The sequence below is a fragment of the Schistocerca gregaria genome, chromosome 4 (assembly GCF_023897955.1).
Source record: "Schistocerca gregaria isolate iqSchGreg1 chromosome 4, iqSchGreg1.2, whole genome shotgun sequence".
In the NCBI taxonomy this organism is placed as follows: Eukaryota; Metazoa; Arthropoda; class Insecta; order Orthoptera; family Acrididae; genus Schistocerca; species Schistocerca gregaria.
The window spans coordinates 762,975,337-762,998,734 of NC_064923.1; positions in this window are offsets into that span (position 1 = coordinate 762,975,337).

Below are 23,398 nucleotides of genomic sequence, written 5' to 3' on the forward strand. Positions count from 1 at the left end.
CAAAATAGCAGGTCAGCAACTGGAAGCAGTTAATTCCATAAATTATCTGGGAGTACGCATTAGGAGTGATTTAAAATGGAATGATCATATAAAGTTGATCGTCGGTAAAGCAGATGCCAGACTGAGATTCATTGGAAGAATCCTAAGGAAATGCAGTCCGACAACAAAGGAAGTAGGTTACAGTACACTTGTTCGCCCACTGCTTGAATACTGCTCAGCAGTGTGGGATCCGCACCAGATAGGGTTGATAGAAGAGATAGAGAAGATCCAACGGAGAGCAGCGCGCTTCGTTACAGGATCATTTAGTAATCGCGAAAGCGTTACAGAGATGATAGATAAACTCCAGTGGAAGACTCTGCACGAGAGACGCTCAGTAGCTCGGTACGGGCTTTTGTTAAAGTTTCGAGAACATACCTTCACCGAAGAGTCAAGCAGTATATTGCTCCCTCCTACGTATATCTTGCGAAGAGACCATGAGGATAAAATCAGAGAGATTAGAGCCCACACAGAAGCATACCGACAATCCTTCTTTCCACGTACAATACTAGACTGGAATAGAAGGGAAAACTGAAAGAGGTACTCGAGGTACCCTTCGCCACACACCGTCAGGTGGCTTGCGGAGTATGGATGTAGATGTAGATGTAGCATTGTGCAAAAAGTATAGAAACATAAAGTTTTGTGTAGAGAAACATATAGAAGCATGTGCCTGTGAGTTTAAATTAAATAAAGGCACATTTATAATTGTAACTGTATATAGGTCCCCATCGGGAAATTTTCATCTATTTGTAAAAAAATTGGACTCCTTGTTGTGCTATTTTTCAGACAGGGGGAAGCAAATTATTAATTGTGGGGACTTCAATGTAGATTCTCTGAAAGAGGGTAATAGGAAAAATGACCTTGAAGTGTTACTCGGTTCTTTCAATTTGACACCCATTATTGATTTTCCTACTCGGGTGGTATATGATAAGAGTTCACTGATAGATAACTTCTTTATAGACCAAGATAAGTTTAACCAGATAAATGCTCAGCCTGTTGAGAATGGTCTTTCTGATCATGGTGCACAGCTAGTTACAATATATGACATAGCTCCATTCAGCAGTACTAAACAGTCCTCCAAAGTAGTACGTTCAGTCAACGATATAACAATTGCAAATTTCAGGGAAAGCCTACAGCAGTTAGACTGGGATGAGGTGTACCGTGTTATTTCACGACACTTTTGTAAATGCATTTGAAAACTGCTTCCCCAAGAAGATAGTTAAATATACTCATTAGAAACCATGTAACAAACCATGGTTTACTAAGGGTATAAAAATATCTTGAAACCGGAAAAGGGAAATGTATCTGACAGCAAGAAAGAGTAGTGACCCAGAAACTATCAAACATTATAAAAACTACTGTGATATATTAAGAAAAGTTATTAAAAAGTCCAGAAGTATGTGTATCATGTCTGAAATCAGCAACTCTGATAATAAAATTAAAACAATTTGGAATATTATTAAAAGAGAAACAGGTCAACCAAGAGCACAGGAAGACAGTATTACCATAAAATTGAATGAAAACTTTACAGACAAAAAGTCAGAAGTTGAAAATATTTTTAATAATCATTTTCTAAATGTTGTGGGTATAGTAGGATCCAGGTGTTCATTAGACGATGCTAGGCTGTTAATGGAAGAGGCTGTACCTATGCAATTTTATACAATTGAAATCTCACCCACTTCTCCCTCTGAAATTAGGAAAATGATAAAATTGCTTCATTCATATGGAATTGATGGCATTTCTCAACAGATAAGTAAGATTCTCAGCCACCTGTGTAATACCTCTCTGGAACAGGGCATTTTCCCTGATAGACTGAAATATGCTATTGTTATACCTTTGCATAAAAAAGGGGACAGATCTGATCTCAACAATTACTGTCCAATTTCCCTTCTAACAGCTTTATCCAAAATTTTTGAGAAATACTAGCTTCACATGTCTGTAAAAATGAAGTACTAACAAAATGTCAGTTTGGTTTCCAGAAAGGTTTTTCAACAGAAAATGCCATATGACAAACAAGAATTAACTGATGAAATTGTCAATAATATCTTTCAGAAAATTGCTAAGTGGTTCCTTGTAAACGGACTCTCGCTGAATTTTGATAAGACACAGTACATACACTTCCGTACAGTAAATGTTATGACGCCATTAATAAATATAGACCCTAATCAGAAGCATATAGCTAAGGTAGAATATTCAAAATTTTTAGGTGCGTCCATTGATGAGAGATTAAATTGCATGAAACACAATGATGATCTGCTGAAACGTTTTGAGTTCAGCTACTTATGCAATAACGGTCATTGTAAATTTTGGTGATAAACATCTTAGTAAATTAGTTTACTACGCCTATTTTCGCTCATTGCTTGCATATGGCATCATATTGTGGGGTAATTCATCACTGAGGAATAAAGTATTTATTGCACAAAAGCGTGTAATCAGAATAATAGCTGGAGTCCACCCAAGATCATCCTGCAGACATTTATTTAAGGATCTAGGGGCATTCACAGCAGCTTCTCAGTATATATACTCTCTTATGAAATTTGTTATTAACAACCAAAACCAATTCAAAATTGATAGCAGTGTGCATAGCTACAATACTAGGAGAAAGGACGATCTTCACTGTTCAAGATTAAATCTAACTTTGGCACAGAAAGGGGTGAATTATACTGCCACTGAAGTCTTTGGTCAGTTACCAAATAGTATCAAAAGTCTGACAGATAACCAACAAATATTTAAGAAGAAATTAAAAGAATTTCTGAATGAAAACTCCTGCTACTCCATAGAGGAATTTTTAGACATAAATAAAAAAAGTTGTTATATTAACTTAATTATGTTGTTAAATTAATTATGTCATGTAAAGAAAAATTTGACTCGTTCCACGTCATTACGGAATATCGTATTCATGATCCATGGAACTAGTATTAATCTAATCTAATCTAATCTGCAGCCTACATCCATCTGAAACTGCTTAGTGTATTCATATCTTGGTCTCCCTCTACGATTTTTACCCTCCACGCTGCCCTCCAGTACTAAAATGGTGATCCCTTGATGCCTCAGAACATGTCCTACCAACCGATCCCTTCTTCTAGTCAAGTTGTGCAGCAAGCTCCTCTTGTCCCCAATTCTGTTCAATACCCCCTCATTAGTTATGTGATCTACCCATCTAATCTTCAGCATTCTTCTGTAGCACCACATTTCGAAAGCTTCTATTTTCTTCTTGTCTAAACTACTTATCATCCACGTTTCACTTCCATACACGGCTAAACTCCATACAAATACTTTCATAAACGACTTCCTGACATTTAAATCTATATTCGATGTTAACAAATTTTTCTTCTTCAGAAACACTTTCCTTGCCATTGCCTCTCTACTTCGACCATCATCAGTTATTTTTCTCCCCAAATAGCAAAACTCCTGTACTACTTTAAGTGTCTCATTTCCTAATCTAATTCCCTCTGCATCACCCTACTTAATTCGACTACTTTCCATTATCCTCGTTTTGCTTTTGTTGATTTTCTTCTTATAATCTCCTTTCAAGACACTGTCCATTCCGTTCAACTGCTCTTCCAAGTCCTTAGCGTTATTATAATTACTAGCGAAGTCCATAGATTCAGACTACCAGAGTGGAAATAAACGACTAACAGGACTAAGAGGTAAGAAAGATTAGGTTATCTTCTCGTTGCATCCAAGAAAATGAAATTTTGACAGAAAATTTTTGACCAGATCGCTACAGTAGAAAGGGCAAGTCGTACATTTCCTGGCTAGCAGCCGCTTAAGTTCTATCCTGGGAGAAGCGCGGAAAAGGCGTTCTACGAACACGTAATAACGCCTAACCGGAGAATAATCTCTGGCTAACTAAATCGGTGATTCTGGCAGGGTTAGTAGAGTTAAGGAGAGAATGAATGAGCTTTGACAATGATAGGAATAGCTACAGATTTAGTGATGAGAAAATACTTTGTTAGAATGAGGAAGGAGAAGAAACGGGGACATCACACAGATTATGGAATAATATGACGATTCCAAATTTATACAAAAATTTCGTACCACTACTTTTCGATCTCGTGCTTCAAAAACTGGAGCATACGAATGAAATGTGGAACTGTTTCCTAAAATAAAGTATTTTGCTTGTAGTAGGCCAAATAGGCATTTCATATTGGTACTTCGCGAATTATATTCTGTCATATTATAAAAATGACAATTATTACCAAAGCAGTCTCGCTTATTTGGTGTGTTACAGTTGCTGCAATATTAGAAAGACCTGTTTTCTTTTGTCTAGCAGACAGTGACAAAATAGACGTAATCAGATCGAGAAACCACGCCAGTCTTGGCTACTATTTGCATTAACAGCTTCTTCAGTATTAGACAACGACATTTAGAATTTTCCTGTAGCGAAACGGTTGATGAACTTTGATGCGATAATAGATTCTTTCGCAGAAAAGAAAGCTGTACCAAGATTAGAGATAGAAAGAAAAACGCTAAGACTTAAGGATTGAATAAATGTGTACTGTCTTGCTTGTCTCTTGTCGTACCTGGTTTTATGTATCCTATATTTCACAGAGCGAGGTGGCGCAGTGGTACGCACACTGGACTCGCATTTGGGAGGACTACAGTCCGGCCATCCTGATTTAGGATTTCCGTTATTTCCCTAAATCTCTTCAGGCAAATTCCGGGATGTTTCTTTGAATAGGGCACAGTCGACTTCCTTACCCATACCTCCATAATCCGATGAGACCGATGACCTCGCAGTTTGGTCTCCTCCCCCAAAACAACCCAACCCTGTATTTCATTTTGTGCCACACGGAACAGCAAGTTATTAGCTAATAGGCAATAAAGACTCCAAATTTTCTGGAGAGTTCTTGTTCTTCCGGTTACAAATAATCCCATCCAGTATTAACTGCGAGGTTATATATAATGTCAAACCGGCCGACTGGGAGCAGGAGAAGCACCACAGGACATTTTAATTTGCGCTGTCCTGAATATAGTTTGATGGCATCCATTAAAAATACACACATTTGAGTTCCACAATGCGATGTACAGTGACACGTGGTAGAAGAATGCTGTGGAAGAGGAGTGGCACTGCATTTTGGCACACTTAAAGACTAAATAAGACTTATTTCCTCGTTATGCATCATTCTCTTCAGAAAGATGTGAGCTACAAAATGAACATATTTTTGAAAAGCATTTTCTTAAAAATTTTTTACGTCCTATCTCAAATACTCAAGAAGGGGGGGGGGGCGCCATCATCTAATATTGCTCCGGTTCGAAATATCGTAGATCCGGTGCTGTTGGGGGCTGAAGCGCACAGCAGTCAGAGTTATAGTGGGAGGTTTACATTTAGTGATTTTGCTGTTGCCTCTTCGTTTACTGCTATCACATCAAATGAAAAAAAATGTGATTACTGAGGCTGTGACCTATCAAGTGAATTAAAATACATTCACATGACCATGGAAGGTTACAAAATGTTGTTAGTTGCAGATCTTATTTTATTTCCACCTTTCTGACAGTGAAGCATTAGTTGTCTTGCAGAACAATGAAGTTATTTTTATCGCTCTGCTAAAAAAATCTCTTTTTTATCTACCTTTTCCGCTGAGGCAGCCAGTTTGTTTCAAATGAAGCGTTTAATTCCACACTATTGGCTAGTTTCAACTATTCACTGCATTTCAAGTGCACTTTTCATCTTCTAGTACATATGGCATTATGCCGTAATAAAGAAGCAAACATGAGATAATACAGTACTGGTACTCCAAGAAAATTTGCATCCCGAAAATCACACCGAAAAGCTTAATATCAAATTGAGGCCTACTTCGCTGGGAATCTGGACATATGAATGTGCACTTTAACGCGAATTATTCATTTCATTATGGTTCAAGAAATTCCGACTCTCTTGGAGTATTCTATGATGTCTTGTTTCTTTTATGACATAACGTAAGATCTTTTAATGTTTTACACATACAAACATATGGGCTTTCTACGTCATTATAGCTGCGCAAGCACAGGGACGCCTCTTTATGTGGCACACTGTGGCAAATGCTCGAACATATCTATTTGCAACAGATCTCGGGAAAATATTGCGAATTGTGGTTTGAAAAGTAAATTTCCTTTTGCGTAAGATGAACTATGTGCAAGAATGTACGATGAATTTCTTAAATCACAGAGCATTTGACTCTCATTTAAAAATTAACTCTTTGATGACAAGCCATCTAGAAGAATTTTGAGCCCAGAAGATCAGAGATTTATTTTGGTATTAAACATTTTACTGGCAGATTTGTGTGATGTGTCTTAAAGCGTAAAATGCGCAGAAAAGATCAACATTATATGTGAAAGCTTAGTTTCACTTGTAACTTATAATCTTCGTGACAAATATTGTTGTTGTTGTTGTTGTTGTCTTCAGTCCTGAGACTGGTTTGATGCAGCTCTCCATGCTGCTCTATCCTGTGCAAGCTTCTTCACCTCCCAGTACCTACTGCTACCTACATCCTTCTGAATCTGCTTAGTGTACTCATCTCTCGGTCTCCCTCTACGATTTTTACCCTCCACGCTGCCCTCCAATGCTAAATTTGTGATCCTTTGATGCCTCAAAACATGTCCTACCAACCGATCCCTTCTTCTAGTCAAGTTGTGCCACAAACTTCTCCCCAATCCTATTCAATACCTCCTCATTAGTTACGTGATATATCCACCTTATCTTCAGTATTCTTCTGTAGCACCACATTTCGAAAGCTTCTATTCTCTTCTTGTCCAAACTAGTTATCGTCCATGTTTCACTTCCATACATGGCTACACTCCAAACAAATACTTTCAGAAACGACTTCCTGATACATAAATCTATATTCGATGTTAACAAATTTCTCTTCTTCAGAAACGCTTTCCTTGCCATTGCCAGTCTACATTTTATATCCTCTCTACTTCGACCATCATCAGTTATTTTACTTCCTAAATAGCAAATCTCCTTTACTACTTTAAGTGTCTCATTTCCTAATCTAATTCCCTCACCATCACCCGATTTAATTTGACTACATTCCATTATCCTCGTTTTGCTTTTGTTGATGTTCATCTTATATCCTCCTTTCAAGACACTGTCCATTCCGTTCAACTGCTCTTCCAAGTCCTTTGCCGTCTCTGACAGAATTACAATGTCATCGGCGAACCTCAAAGTTTTTACTTCTTCTCCATAAATTTTAATACCTTCTCCAAATTTTTCTTTTGTTTCCTTTACTGCTTGCTCAATATACAGTTTGAATAACATCGGGGAGAGGCTACAACCCTGTCTCACTCCTTTCCCAACCACTGCTTCCCTTTCATGCCCCTCGACTCTTATGACCGCCATCTGGTTTCTGTACAAATATTATATATATGAAAAGTTTGCTTTTCCTGCATCAACACTACGTATATGAATTTAAAACATTAACTTTTCCTGTTTTTATGTTTGCGCTACATGAATGATGTTGCTATTGGCTGTCTACATCACGTGTCCTATGCTATGAATATCCGCTAGTCATCGGCTGGCGAGTTCTCGTGATATGAGCTATGAGTGGCGTAAAAAAGCATATTGCAACCTCGATTTCAATGCTTCGGAAAGTAACTTGCGGTTTTTGGTGCAATTCGAATTTATACTTTCGTAATACAAAAATATGCAGCATATATGTTGCTGCACGTCAGAGAAGTTTCCAAAACGTGGTTTTCCCCCCTGAGTTTCGTTTTCTAAAGTGCCGGGAAATTCTAAGTCACTGTATAAAACCATAACCATTCAAATGATTGATAAATTTTACAGTTCCAAGGGAACGTATAGTTTCACTTAACACGGAAAAAGTGTATTTACATGCTGGAGAAAGTGTTTCCTACCGAGGAGAAAAATGTATATTTAACCGGGAGATCCGGGAATTTTTTTTCCTTGTCCACGTATACACCCTGTCTCCTCAGGTTTCCTTTAAAACTGAATGGAATGGGCCGCAGGTATCGGAGGTTTTCTTTTCCGGTGTGTAGGAGAACAGCTTTGAGGCTACTCTTTGAGAAACATATAAGCAGACCACGTTCTTCCAGATTATGAATCGTCCAGATTTTGTAAGCAGCCTGTTTATGTCATTACAATATCCCAAACTATTGAGAACAAACTTGGAAAACGAAGCTGTCGTTTATGGAATGTAATCGTAGTGTTTGTTCGTAACAGGTTCTTTTCTTGAGGACGAAACCCATGTAATTCTGCTTGCCTCTTTGAAACATGTAGCTCTCTTACAAGATCGTTCAGTTCTGCCTGCGACATCGTCTGTTTCATTTTCCTGTGTTTATTCCGTAGGTGGATTTGGAACTGGGAGATGTGGAACTGGGTGAATTGCAGATTACAGGTTTGGTTAAGAAACTGTGTGTTTTGATTTGAGATTCCTTGTACTTAAATGAAAGTAGCAATACGTAATGTGTTCCCCTGATTACATCCATAAATGTGGTACCACAAATGGCAAGCCTCTCAGATAGTGGGAGCATCAGTTCTGTGCTGCACAACACTTGCCTTCGTCTACAACTCGTATGCCTTTTTGAGAATCGGCATGGTTTTTTCCCCTGTTCGTAGTATTCAAATTTGTCTCCGTGTCGTGGTGTAACGTCCGTTTGCAACAGCGAGGTGTAAAGAGGGAACTATAATGACAGTTGATCCTGCACAACCAATCTATCAGCAGCTGAAAGGAAATGGTTTTCGAATGGGAAGCGCAAACATTTGATACCAAGGCGACAGGTCAACCGAATCCATCGGAAAGCACTTCTGGTGTGTCATACACGGCATTAGTGACAGTACTTGTGTCATATGTTGATAGGAATCTCTTACCGACGCACCAATTTGTACGCATGGTAAAGCGGTTGAGATATGCTTCCTTCCCCGATTTAGGTATTCGTATTAATTTGAATGTGATCATTCCCAAGGAAATGATGAAAACGTAATAGTTTATCATATAAGTTGCAACAAATGAACGTAAGTCTCACAATCACACTGTTCTTTGTGCTCTGTCAAAATATATGTTTTAACGTTTTTGAAGTTGCGTTCCGATGTGGAAGTTCTGACTCTTGTATTCTCTTGGTGTAATACAGTTCACACCGTTTAATTATTGTTTTCATTTCTGTGAGACGTCTATGTGGTATCTCGCCTGCGGTCATAACTCATCACGTTTATTTGCGACGGTAACGCATACTGGAAAAATGGTAGAAGTCGAACTCGGGGAAGATCAGTTTGTATTCCGTAGAAGTGATGGAACACGCGAGGCAATATTGCCCTACGACTTAGAACATAGAGTAAGGAAAGACAAACCTACATTTCTAGCATTTGTTGACTTAGAGAAAGCTTTTGACAATGTTGACTGGAATACTCTCTTTAAAATTCTGAAGTTGGTAGGGATAATATACAGAGAGCGAAAGGCTATTATGAGGTTCGTTCAAATGAAACTTGGTCAGTGTGTCTGCCTTTGCATTACACGATCGGTGGCACCACGTGACTGAGGGTATGGTGGCGCCATCTACTGACAGAGAGACTGACACGTGCTCACCGTTCGGATATTGCATAGCGCCAGTGTGGTTACAAGCTGAAGAGAAGGTGGTCACACGAGTTTATCTTCCACTACCGAAAATGCAGGCGAGTAAGCAGGAGCAACGAGGAGTGATTCGATTTTTGGCCACGGAGGGAATTGGAGGCCGTGATGTACCACCGGACGAAGGCTGTGTACAGTGAGTACAGTCTGAGTTGTACAAGTGTTGTGGAATGGAGCAAACGATTCCTTGAGGGGCGCGAGTTACTGAAAAACGCTGCTCGTTCTGGACAGGCTCATCGTGTCATCACACCGGGAATGGTTGCGGAAGTGAATGCTTTAGTCTTGGACAACCGCAGAACTACCGTGGAAGAGATCCTTCGGTTACTGGGTATTAGCATGGGCACCGCCCACACGATAATGCATCAACACTTGAACTTTCGAAAAATGTTACAGAACCTTAGACGAGCCATCAAGTCGAAACGCTGAGGCATGTTGTCTAATGGCGTTATCTTTCTGCGTGATAAAGCCCGCCCACACACGGCCAATGCGCTGAAGACGACATTGTAGCAGCTGTGGAAAACGCTGGAACATCCACCGTACAATCCCGACCTTTTACCGTGTAACTTTCATGGGTTTGGTCCTCTAAAACAAGCTATTCACAGACATTGATTCACATCGGACGACAAAGTGCGTGACTGGGTCCAGGGCTGGATTCGAAAACAGCCTACTAGCTTCTTCAAGGATAGAATCGATCGGCTAGTGTCGCAATGGGATAAAAGTGCCAACAGTTTTGGCGACTATTTTTGAGTATGTGTACTGTGTATAACTACATTTTTGAGTTAATAAAATCGTTACCGTTATTGTACACTACTGACTGGGCTTCATTTGAATGCCCCATGTACAATTTGTACTGAAACCAGATGGCACTTATAAGAGTTGACGGGCACGAAAGGGAGTGAACAGAGTTGTAGCCTATCCCCGATGTTATTCAATCTGTATATTGAGCAAGCAGTAAAGGAAATAAAAGATAAATTTGGAGTAAAATTAAAATCCATGGAGAAGAAATTAAAACTTTGAGGTTTGCTGATGACATTGTATTTCTGTCAGAGACAGCAAGTGACCTGGAAGAGCAGTTGAACGGAGTGGACAGTGTCTTCAAAGGATGAACGTCAACACAAGCAAAACGAGGATAATGGAATGTAGTCTAATTAAATTAGGTGATGCTGAAGGAACTAGCTTAGGAAATGAGATACTTAAAATAATAGATGAATTTTGCTGTTTGGACAGCAAAATAACTGATGGTGGTCGAAGTAGAGAGAATACAAAAAGAAAAAAAAATCTTCAAATGTGTGTGAAATCCTATGGGACTTAACTGCTAAGGTCATCAGTCCCTAATCTTACACACTACTTAACCTAAATTATCCTGAGGACAAACACACACACCCATGCCCGAGGGAGGACTCAAACCTCCGCTGGGACCAGCCCAAAGTCCTTGATTGCAGCGCCTTTACTGGTCGGTTAATCCTACGCGGCTAGAGAGAATACAAAAGGTAGTCTGGCGTTTCTGAAGAAGAGAAGTTTGTTAACATCGAATAAATATTTAAGTGCCAGAAAGTCTTTTGGATAAATATATGTATGGAGTGTAGCCATGTATGGAAGTGAAACGTGGACAATAAACAGTTTAGAAAAGAACAGAATAGAATCTTTCGAAATGTGGTGGTACAGGAGAATGTTGAAGATTAGATGGGTAGATCACCAATGAGGAGGTGTTGTTGCTGTGGTCTTCAGTCCTGAGACTGATTTGGTGCAGCTCTCCATGCTATTCTATCCTGTGCAAGCTTCTTCATCTCCCAGTACTTACTGCAACCTACATCCTTCTGGATTTGCTTAGTGTATTCATCTCTTGGTTTCCCTCTACGATTTTTACACTCCACGGTGCCCTCCAATGCTAAATTTGTGATCCCTTGATGCCTCAGAACATCTCCTACCAACCGGTCCCTTCTTCTTGTCAAGTTGTGTCACAAACTCCTCCCCAATTCTATTCAATACCTCTTCATTACTTATGTGATCTACCCATTTGTTCACAAATTCATCTTCTTCAGAAACGCTTTCCTTGCCATTGCCAGTCTACATTTTATATCCTCTCTACTTCGACCATCATCAGTTATTTTGCTCCCCAAATAGCAAAACTCCTTTACTACTTTAAGTGTCTCATTTCCTAATCGAATTCCCTCAGCATCACCCGACTTAATTCGACTACATTCCATTATCCTCGTTTTGCTTTTGTTGATGTTCATCTTATATCCTCCTTTCAAGACACTATCCATTCCGTGCAACTGCTCTTCCAAGTCCTTTGCTGTCTCTGACAGAATTACAATGTCATCGGCGAACCTCAAAGTTTTTATTTCTTCTCCATGGATTTTAATTCCTACTCCGAATTTTTCTTTTGTTTCGTTTACTGCTTACACAATATACAGATTGAATAACATTGGGATAGGCTACAAGCCTGTCTCACTCCATTCCCAACCACTGCTTCCCTTTCATGCCTTTCGACTCTTATAACCGTCTTCTGGTTTCTGTACAAATTGTAAATAGCCTTTCGCTCTCTGTATTTTCCCCTGCCAACTTTAGAATTTCAAAGAGAGGTTTCCAGTCAACATTGTCAAAAGCTCTCTCTAAGTCTACAAATGCTAAAAACGCAGGTTTGCCTTTCCTCAATCTATTTTCTAAGATAAGTCGTAGAGTCAGTATTGCCTCACGTGTTCCAACATTTCAACAGAATCCAAACTGATCTTCCCCGAAGTCGCATTCTACCAGTTTCTCCATTTGTCTGTAAAGAATTCGCGGTAGTACTTTGCAGTTGTGACTTAGTAAACTGACAGTTCGGTAGTTTTCACATCTATCAACACCTGCTTTCTTTGGGATTGGGATTATTATATTCTTCTTGAAGTCTGAGGGTATTTCGCCTGTCTCATACATCTTGCTCACCAGATGGTAGAGTTCTGTCAGGACTGGCTCTCCCAAGGCCGTCAGTAGTTCTAATGCAATGTTGTCTACTCCAGGGGCCTTGTTTCGACTCAGGTCTTTCAGTGCTCTGTCAAACTCTTCACGTAGTATCATATCTCACATTTCGTCTTCATCTACGTCCTTTTCCATTTCCATAATATTGTCCTGAAGTACATCGCCCTTGTATAGACCTTCTATATACTCCTTCCACCTTTCTGCTTTCCCTTCTTTGCTTAGAACTGGGTTTTCATCTGAGCTCGTGATGTTCATACAAGTGGTTCTCTTATCTCCAAACGTCTCTTTAATTTTCCTGTAGGCAGTATCTATCTTATCCCTAGTGAGATAAGCCTCTACATTCTTACATTTGTCCTCTAGCCATCCCTGCTTAGCCATTTTGCACTCCCTGTCGATCTCATTTTTGAGACGTTTGTATTGCTTTTTGCCTGCTTCATTTACTGCAGTTTTATATTTTCTCCTTTCATCAATTAAATTCAATATTTCTTCTATTACCCAAGGATTTCTACTAGCCCTCGTCTTTTTACCTACTTGATCCTCTGCTGCCTTTACTACTTCATACCTCAAAGCTACCCATTCTTCTTCTACTGTATTTACTTCCCCCATTCCTGTCAATTGTTACCTTATGCTCTCCCTGAAACTCTGTACATCCTCTGGTTCTTTCAGTTTATCCAGTTCCCACCTCCTTAAATTCCCACCTTTTTGCAGTTTCTTCAGTTTTAATCTACAGTGCATAACCAATAGATTGTGGTCAGAGTCCACATCTGCCCCTGGAAAGTCTTACAATTTAAAACCTGGTTCGTAAATCTCTGTCTTACCATTATATAATCTATCTTATACCTTCTAGTATCTCGAGGATTCTTCCATGTATACAACTTTCTTTTGTAAGTCTTGAACCACGTGTTAGCTATTCTTACCCCAATCCATATTGACCTACTATGTTTCCTTCTCTCCCTTTTCCTACTCTCGAATTCCACTCACCCATTACTATTAAATTTTCGTCTCCCTTCACTACCTGACTAATTTCTTTTATACCATCATACATTTAATCAATTTCTTCATCATCTGCAGAGATAGTTGGCATATAAACTCGTACTACTGTAGTAGGCATGGGCCTCGTGTCTATCTTGGCCACTATAATACGTTCAGTATGCTGTTTGTAGTAGCTTACCCGCACTCCTATTTTGCTATTCATTATTAAACCTACTCCTGCATTACCCCTAACTGATTTTGTGTTTATAACCCTGTAGTCGCCTGACCAGAAGCCTTGATCCTCCTGCCACTGAACTTCACTAATTCCCACTATATCTAACTTTAACCTATCCATTTCCCTTTTTAAATTTTCTAACCTACCTGCCCGATTAAGGGATCTGACATTCCACGCTCTGATCCGTAGAACGCCAGTTTTCTTTCTCCTGATAACGACATCCTCTTGAGTAGTCCCCACCCGGAGATCTGAATAGGGGACTATTTTACCTCCGGAATATTTTACCCAAGGGGATGACATCATCATTTAACCATACAGTAAAGCTTAATCCGGACAAGTCCTCGTTTTTAGCTCTTTGTCCGGGGTCCGGGCGGATTTTTACAGTGTCCGGCTTTTTCGCAAAGTTGAGCGCAGTACAGTTAAATTTACAATTCGTCCCGTTCTATTGCTCTTTTCTTAAATACTTCAACTTTTGGCACAGCCTTCGTGATAGACACGCAGGAATCACCAGGATCGTCGATGTTATCGTTGATCTACCTATAAGCGAATGCAAATATCGATTATTTAAAATTTTCGTTTCGTTACTTCGCTTTGTATTGGCTTGGCTTCCTGTAGTGCACGCGTGATTTGTGAGTGTAATTTTTAACCGAGTGAATTACGTAAAATAATTGACTATGCCTAAACGAAAGTGTACACTTTCTGATGTCCTTTCCTGCAAATATCCGGCTTTAAGAAAGGGAGAAATGAATTTGAAGTGGAATGTAAGATATGTGGCGCAGGAACATGCGCCTCAGTGGTCAATAAAGGTAAGAAATAACTCGGCAGATTAACTGTCATGGTTTTATTTCATTGTTTCATAGTCATTCAATTTATTTATACTCGGAAGGTGATAGTGCAGTTTACATGTCGTCAGCTGCTGCCTGAACTGTAGATGTTGGTAGCGGTGCGTCGAATGAAGGGAGGTGAATGGTCTTACGTTTTCCGCTTCGTAAACAATTCCGTGTTGTTGACATAACAAAACAGCTGACGGCACAATGCTTTTAATTTTTTTTATATTGCTCAGTTAACCACCACCTGACCATCAGTAACAATGAACTACTGGTACCGGTAATTCACGGCAGTCACGTGACTTGTCCAAAGCTGACGGGTGGTACCCCATCTGCAGTTGACCCGTTTGATGTGTCCTCTATTTTCTTCCTTTGCCATCCTTTTTGAAGCTGTTTGTCCTCCTTTTTGTTTGAAGCTGTTTGTCCTCCTTTTTAAACAATTGCATCTGGTCACCCTAGACACACAGCTCATTTTTAATTATGTCTTCCAGTTCGAGAACTCTGTCTCTGTGCTTTTGCTGCAAATCTCTAGCTAACGTCCGCACCTGGCTTACGTATGGCGTCAAAGAAAATTCACATTTATGTTCACAGTTTCCACCGGAAGGTTATGAAAGTTTGGCAGGAATTTAAACACACTGTAACATGTGCAAGCCGAGGAAGTCTACTACTGACGGGTGATCAGTAGAACTCGGAGACTTTACTATACTGAAGTGACGTTCCAGTGCATCCTGATTAAATTTTGCTGTCAGGACGTAGCTGAAACTTCGTTTCCATAAGTATTCAAATATTCCTAACGTACTTTCAGTAGTTACTTTTAGAGACTGGAGAGATCTTTCAGAAGTAAAGTTGTTACTTCTATCGGCGAGAATGCTTTTACCTTTCATTAATGTTTTGTGAGCCTCCGAGCTTTTGTACAAAGCATCCTCAGGAAGCGAAGAGTTCAGCGAGTCCATTAAGTTGTTCATATATATATCGAATGATTTCGTTGATTCACTGCCTTCGAAGCCTGCCGCTTCAATTTCCCTGTATAATTTTATTCCTTTTGCTACTGACTTACTGAATAAATGCATCAGGGCTAATCTTACATTCATTCGTTGAAATGACGACGAATCCAAGTAGGTGGAATTTAACTTATGGCAAACTTTTAATCCGGCCAATTCTGGGAATTATCTTGTTCATAGACTCGTCGATAAAAATCGTAGTTGATGATCTCATCGTTGAAAAGTACCTCCGATTTATCACAAAAAATTTTCCTTATGCATTTTATTATATGAACAGCACCTGAAAATGCCCAAATTGTTCTTGCTTCGTCAACTGGATTTGATACAGGGCAGGTATCTTTGTTTCTTATGCTACTAATTCGTAGACAATTCCGGACCTCTTTATACGGTTGACTGCCATCAGACGTGGATGCAGTAACTCGTGTTCCTGCTTGCCCTAACTGGATAATTACTTCAATCAATATCTGCGAGACATCGTCACTAGGAGTTGCACTGAGGCTGGCATTCACAGCAACAGGCTGGATCCAGCTATGCGTAGCGAGACAAGCACAGACATCAAAGCATGGTTTGCAAGTTTATTCTTACAGTCTTCTGGAGTATCTTCCTTTAAATTGACGAACCCATCAATTTCTAAGGAAGTGCTATTGAAATCAAGCCCGGATCTGGGGGCGGAGGGGGGGGGGGGCAGTGTTGGAGGGGGGGGGGGGTTAGGGGGTAAAATGGGGTATCTGCCGCGGGCGGCACTTTCAAGAGGTCGCCAAATTCATATTCTTGAAGGAAAAAAACTTTGTTTCAAAAAGTGCCCAGCATCCAGTGCACGCTGATATATCGATTAGTGTATGATTTTGAAGCGCATCCCTGTTGGTTTTTGAATATTTTTGAACACATTCTAAGTTGATTTCTGAACGAATCATAAGTTCATTTTCGAATGCGTGCATAGTGTACGTGTTGTCTCTGCCAGGGGAATCCCCGTCGCATCTAGAAATAAAAAACATTCCTGCAGACAAAAGGGGACGGGGCTATACGAGCTGAGCCGAATGAACCCAAACGGGTGAATGTCGATCGCTCTTCGTTTATGTAGTTGATTGGGTGTGCGAATGATCAGCGTTGTTATAATTACTAGCGAATTCCGTAGATTCAGACTACCAGACTGGAAATAAACGACTAACAGGAATAACAGGTAAGAAAATTTACATAGTAATCTTCTGGGTGTATCCAAGAAAATGAAATCTCGACAGAAAATTTTTGCCTGATCGCTACACTACTAAAGGCCACTTGTACACTTCCAGGTTAGCAGCCACTCAAGTTCTATTCTGGAAGCAGCGCGCAAAACCTGTTGTATGAACACGTAATAATTTCTAACCGGAGAATAAACGTGGGATAACTAAACTGGCGATTATGGCAGGGTTACCGAAGTTAACTGGAGAACAATGGCAGGAATACTTACGCAATTAGTAATGGCAAGATTATTGGTTAGAACGAGGACGGAGAAGAAATGGGGACATCACGCAAATTATATGGAAGAATATGACGATTCCAAATTTACATAAAAATTTCGCACTACTACTTTTGGATCTCATACTTGAGAAACCAGAGCGTATGAATGAAATGTGAAACTATTTCCCAACATAAAGCCTTTTGCTTGTAACAGGCCTAAAAGGAATTTGATATTGGTCCTTCGTGTATTATATTCTGTCGTGTCATTTATGTAAATAAGGTAGATAAAAATGACCATTTGTGCCAAAACAGTCTCGTTTATTTGGCGTGTGTTCCAACTGTGCAATATTAGAAAAACCTATTTCGTTTTATCTAGCAGGCAGTGACAACATAGACGTAATCAAATAGAGAAACCACACCAGTCTTGGGTGCTATTGGTATTAACAGCTTTTTCAGTTTAGACAACGACATTTTGATTTTTCATGTAGCGAAACGTTTGACGGATTTTAATGAGGTAATAGATTCTTTCGCAGAAAGGAAAGCACGCCGTGTAAAGCTGTAGCGCGATTAGAGAGAAAAAGTGCTGGGACCTAAAGATTAAAGAAATGCGCACAGGCTTTCTTGCCTCTTGTCTTTACTGGTTTTATGTTTTCTATATTTAATTTTATGTTACACAAAAGAGGAAGTCATTAGCTTATGGGCAATATTAATACAGAGTGCAAATTTTCTAAAGAATTCTTATTCTCTTTGTTACAAATAATACTATTCAGTATTAATTGTGAGTTTTTTTAAAGAGTGGTAGGATGTCAGACAGTCGGACTGGGAGCAGGAGAGGCCACAGAACATTTTAATTTACGCTGTCCTGAGTGCAAGTTTGTTGGCTTCCATTGCAAAATATACACGTGCGAATTTGGCAGAGCGAAATACAGTGACGTGCATTAGAAGCCGAGGCGTGACACTGCACTTTGGCACACATAAGACCAAATAACATGTCTTAATTTCCTCGAACATATGTGTTTTATGTATCATACTCTTCAGAAAGATGTGTGTTACAAAACGAACATACTTTTTAAAACTAATTTTTTTTAAATTTCGAGGAGGGACGGGAGGGGGCGCCAATTTCACAGATTTGTTTCGGAAGCAAGTGGCAACATTCTATGGAGATGCGACTGAACCGTTTTCGTCTGAGAGCTGCTTTCGCAGAAGGTTCATTTCGCCATTCGCTGTGCTTAATTTATTACATAATCGCACAACTTTCACTTTCTTACACTTTATTGTTCTTTTCAATGAAATTACTGCTGCATCCGGTACCATTCTGTTCCGCAAAATTTCCTCGATAGAAGAAACACGGAGAGACATCGTAACTTCTCGTTCAACATTTCCTTTGCTACGGCTTCTTTCTTGTGGGCATTTTACTGGCGACTTTCTGTTGTGCAATGTTTTCGATAGAGGTTCGATAAACTGGGAAATAAATGAGGAACTGCTCCTGGGTTTAGAGACAACTTTGTCTTGGAATTTTAACTTGTTTACAATAAGCATTTATGATGAGTTCCTCACCGCCATGTGAATCACACATAAAACAACTGAGAGTCAGATCTCTGTCTTTCCGAAGTATTGCTCTCACCCGTTTGGAATACTCTACTGAGTTTTTTTGAGGTCTGAAACATGTTTACCCTTCCGTTCTCTGTTGCCAGATAGGAACACTGGAACAAAGCACGTAGGCATTTTTTCTTTAAAAACGAGTAACTATAACTCTTAACACTACTTTATCGCCACAGCCTTCAACTCTGCAACGTTCATCACTCACAACACTTTAAACAAACTCGGAAAATAAGCACAAAAAATGCCAACACACACCTCCCGATACGGCAAAATCACAAGTCGGTCTCAAACGACAGCGCTGCTCGTAGTTTGCAGGCACGCCACCTTTCCTATGCTGTGTTAACGAGCCGGTAGTCATCACACTTTCTCTTCTACTCGGTGAAATAGGATGTCTTTGAGACTTAGTCCTAAGCATAACGTTTGGTGACTTAGCACACATCCTATACGTCGCTGAGCCTAAGAAACACACGAACACGCACAGACAATCGATACTAAGTGATCTGCCTGATGTAACTGCAGCTTCCATTTACCTCCCGTCTCTGTTCCCACCACTAGGCAATACTATTCCTAAAATAACAGATATAAATAATGCAGCCGAGCACAGATAAAATGGCGTTTGCAGAAGAAAGTTTAGGTAATAGCGAACAGTGGTTTTCACCTTTGTCATTATGGGACTGAACTAGTTAACAGCCACATATTTTCGTTCTGCGCCAAATTTCAGTAATGCACTGTGTTATTGTAGTTTAAAAACATTTACATAAATCTTGTCGATTTTCCCATTCCTTCCACAAATAAAACATGACACTCAGGAAGGCTCTTATTTTTCAAGTTTGGTCTTTTCTTTGTGGTTTCCCACCATGCTTGATTTCTTTGCCCAAAAAATAGTTGTGCACGATTTCAGCTCAGTGGTAAAAGGAGGAAACAGTGCCTCTCCATTTGGAAAATAGTAGACTACCACAAAATTGTAATTACTTTTTACCTCAGAAATATTGTTCAGAAGTAGCTTTTTAACGATATATTTTTTAATTTCAACTTAATTATTAATACCACATTGCAGCATTAACTTTAATAATACAATATATAAACCTGTTATTTACTTATCGTACGAGGGAAATAAATGTAATAAGAATTTAACATTTTATTTTAAGCTTACTTTTTCTTCAATGAAGTCTCTTTTTGCCCTGGAATTTTGTGGGAATACTCAGGACACAACCCGAAACATGTACAGCTTCTATTCCGTTTTTTAAAAAAAATATTTATTGCAGCGTTCCATGTGCTTGACGTCTATCTGAACCAGATAATTTACAACATTTAGTTTGGTAACTAGATGAGAGTACTGACGGCATCTTCACTGTGAAGAATCTGTCGTAAGGAGATTGTAACTTTTGGAATTTGATCAATTTATACTTGGATCCTTATATATTTTCATTTGGTTTAACACACATCAAAAGATTTTTGCATCACCTCGGTTCTGAGAATTGCGGAACCTGTACAGAAAATTGGAATAGAAATCAACATAAACATCATTTGCGAGCTTTTCATTGCTCATGAAAACCATACATTTCATGTTGTACCACCATACAGCGAGACCTTCAGAGGTGGTAGTTCAGATTTCTGTACACATCAGTACCTCTAATATCCAGTAGAACGTCCTGTTGCATCGATGCATTCCTGTATTCGTCGTGGCATTCTATCCACAAGTTCATCAAGGCACTTTTGGTCCAGATTGTCCCACTCCTCAACGGAGATTCGGCGTAGATCCCTCAGAGTGTCTGGTGGGTCACGTCGTCCATAAACAGCCTTTTCAATCTATCCCAGGCATGTTCGATAGGGTTTATGTCTGGAGAACATTCTAGCCACTCTAGTCGAGCGATGTCGTTATCCTGAAGGAACTCATTCACAAGATATGCACGATGGGGGCGCAAACTGTCGTCCATGAAGACAAATGCCTCTCCAATATGCTGCCGATGTGGTTGCACTATCGGTCGGAGAATAGCATTCACGTATCGTACAGCCGTTACGGCACCTTCCATGACCCTCTAGCGGCGTACGTCGGCCCTACATAATGCCACCCCAAAACAGCAGATAACCTCCACCTTGCTGCACTCGCTGGACAGTGTGTCTAAGGTGTTCAGCCTGACAGGGTTGCCTCCAAACATGTCTCCGATGATTGTCTAATTGAATGCATATACGATACTCATCGGTGAAGAGAACGTGATGCCAACCCTGAGTGGTCCATTCGGCATGTTGTTAAGCCCATCTGTACCGCACTGCATGGTGTCGTGGTTGCAATGATGGATCTCCTCATGGACGTCGGGAGTGAAGTTGCTCATCATGCAGCCTATTGTGCACAGTTTGAGTCGTAACTCGACGTCCTGTGGCTGCACGAAAAGCATTATTCAGCATGGTGGGGTTTCTGTCAGGGTTCCTCCGAGCCATAATCCTCAGGTTGCGGTCATCCACTGCAGTAGTAGGCCTTGGACGGCCTGAGGGAGACATGTCATCGACAGTTCCTGTCTCTCTGTATCTTCTCCATGTCCGGACAACACTGCTTTGGTTCATCCGAGATGCCTGGACACTTGCCTTGTTGAGAGCACTTCTTGGCACAAAGTAACAATGCAAACGCGATCGAACCGCGGCATTGACAGTCTAGGCATGGTTGAACTACAGATGACTTGAGCCGTGTACCTCGTTCCTGGTGGAATGACTGGAACTGATCGGCTGTCGGACCCTCTCCGTCTAATAGGCGCTTCTCATTCATGGTTGTTTACATCTCTGGGTGGATTTAGTGACATCTCTGAACAGTTAAACGGTCTGTGTCTGTGATACAATATCAACAGTCAACGTCTGTCTTGAGGATTTCTGGGAACTGGGGTGATGCAAAACTTTTTTTGCTGTGTGTATATGAAAAGTTTTGAAACAATTTTGAAATCCAAATATGGTGCTTTGACTTTTGAAGTGGTACAAGATCGTGCTTCGACTTGCATACTGGTAAGTGAAACACAAATAGAAGAAAGTGCAATCTCTTCTTGTGGTCGTAATTCAACTTCATCATGGTGCAATGGTGCGTAATCTTCTTCAATATCTAAATGGCTCTTGCCATCCATCTTGCATTATGGATCACATTCGAGCAAGAAATATAGTGCATGAGATGGTTCTTCAAGAAGAGAGTTCACAGTTAATTCAAAAACTGTCATCATAATGATCTCATACATCTTATACCTGCAAGATAAGTACAAGAGACCTTTCTCCAAAATATCTTTAATCAAAACATGCATAGCTCTAAAACTGGTCGTATTTTATGCTGTTGTGAAAGGAACCAATGTGATTTAACTAAAAAGAGTGCGAGTTTCGTGGACAACTTTTTCCTGCCCTTTTCCATAGTAAGCTAAATAACTGAGATATTCGTAATCAAACAGCAGAAACTCCAGGTTGCAATATCAACATTGTAGGAGAAGATAGATTGCTACTTACCATAGAGATGACACATTATACTGCAGACAGGCACAATTAAAAGACACTTACACATAAGCTTTCGGCCACAGCCTTTATCAGAAAAAGAAAGAGAAATACACATCATTCACTCACACAAGCAAGCACACCTCACACATACACGACCGCCAAGTCTGGCAGCTCGGACCAAGATACAACTATGACATGGAATGGAAGTAGCAGTCTGGAGTGGGGAGGGAAGGGAAGAAGTTCAAATGGTTCAAATGGCTCTGAGCACTATGGGACTTAACATCTGAGGTCATCAGTCCCCTAGAGCTTAAACCTAACTAACCTAAGGACATCACACACATCCATGCCCGAGGCAGGATTCGAACCTGCGACCGTAGCAGTCACGCGGTTCCGGACTGAAGCTCCTAGAACAGCTCGGCCACCGCGAACGGCAGGGAAGAAGTGTACGGGTGGAAGGCGGGTGGGGGGTGCGTAGATGAGCGCTGTCTGGCGGAATGTGCAAGGACTAGACTGCCAACAGGTGCATCATCAGGAGGTTGTGTGGCAAGGAGAAGGGGAAACAGGAGAGAACTAGGCAAAGATGAGCAGGAGCGTTGCCGAAGGTCAGCAAACGTGGGAAAAGAATATGAGAAGGAGGTGATAGGACAGAGGTGTGGAAACTGCTGGGTGGAGGGAGTGGAGACAGTATGTTACCATAGGTTGAGGCTAGGATAACTACGTGAGTGGTGAATGTGTTGCAAGGACAACTCCCACATGCGCAGTTCAGAAAAGCTGGTGGTGGAATGGAGGATCCAAATAGCTTGGCTAATTAACCTGCATGTTGTGCCGAAGGGTAGTCTACTTGGCTCTTGGTCACAATTTTGCAGTGGCTGTTCATCCTGATCGACAGCTGGTTGGTAGTCATACCAAAATAAAAAGCTGTGTAATGATTGCAGCAGAGCTGGTATATGGCAAGGCTGCTTTCACAGGTGGCCCGCTAACTTTCAGGGTAGGATAAACCTGTGATAGGACTGGAATAGGAAGTGCTGGGTGGATGGATTGATCAGGTCTTGGACCTGTGTCTTTCACAGGGATATGATCCTTGTGCCAAGTGGTTGGGATCCGGAGTGGCTTAGGGATGGACTAGGATGTTGTGGAGGTTGGATGAGTGACAGAACACTACTTTGTCAGAGATGGGTAGGAGGTTGGTTAGGATGTACCTCATTTCAGGGTATGACGATTGGCAATCAAAGCCCTGATGAAGGATGTGGTTCAGTTGTTCCAGTCAGGGGTGGTATAGGGTGACAAAGTGGGCACTGC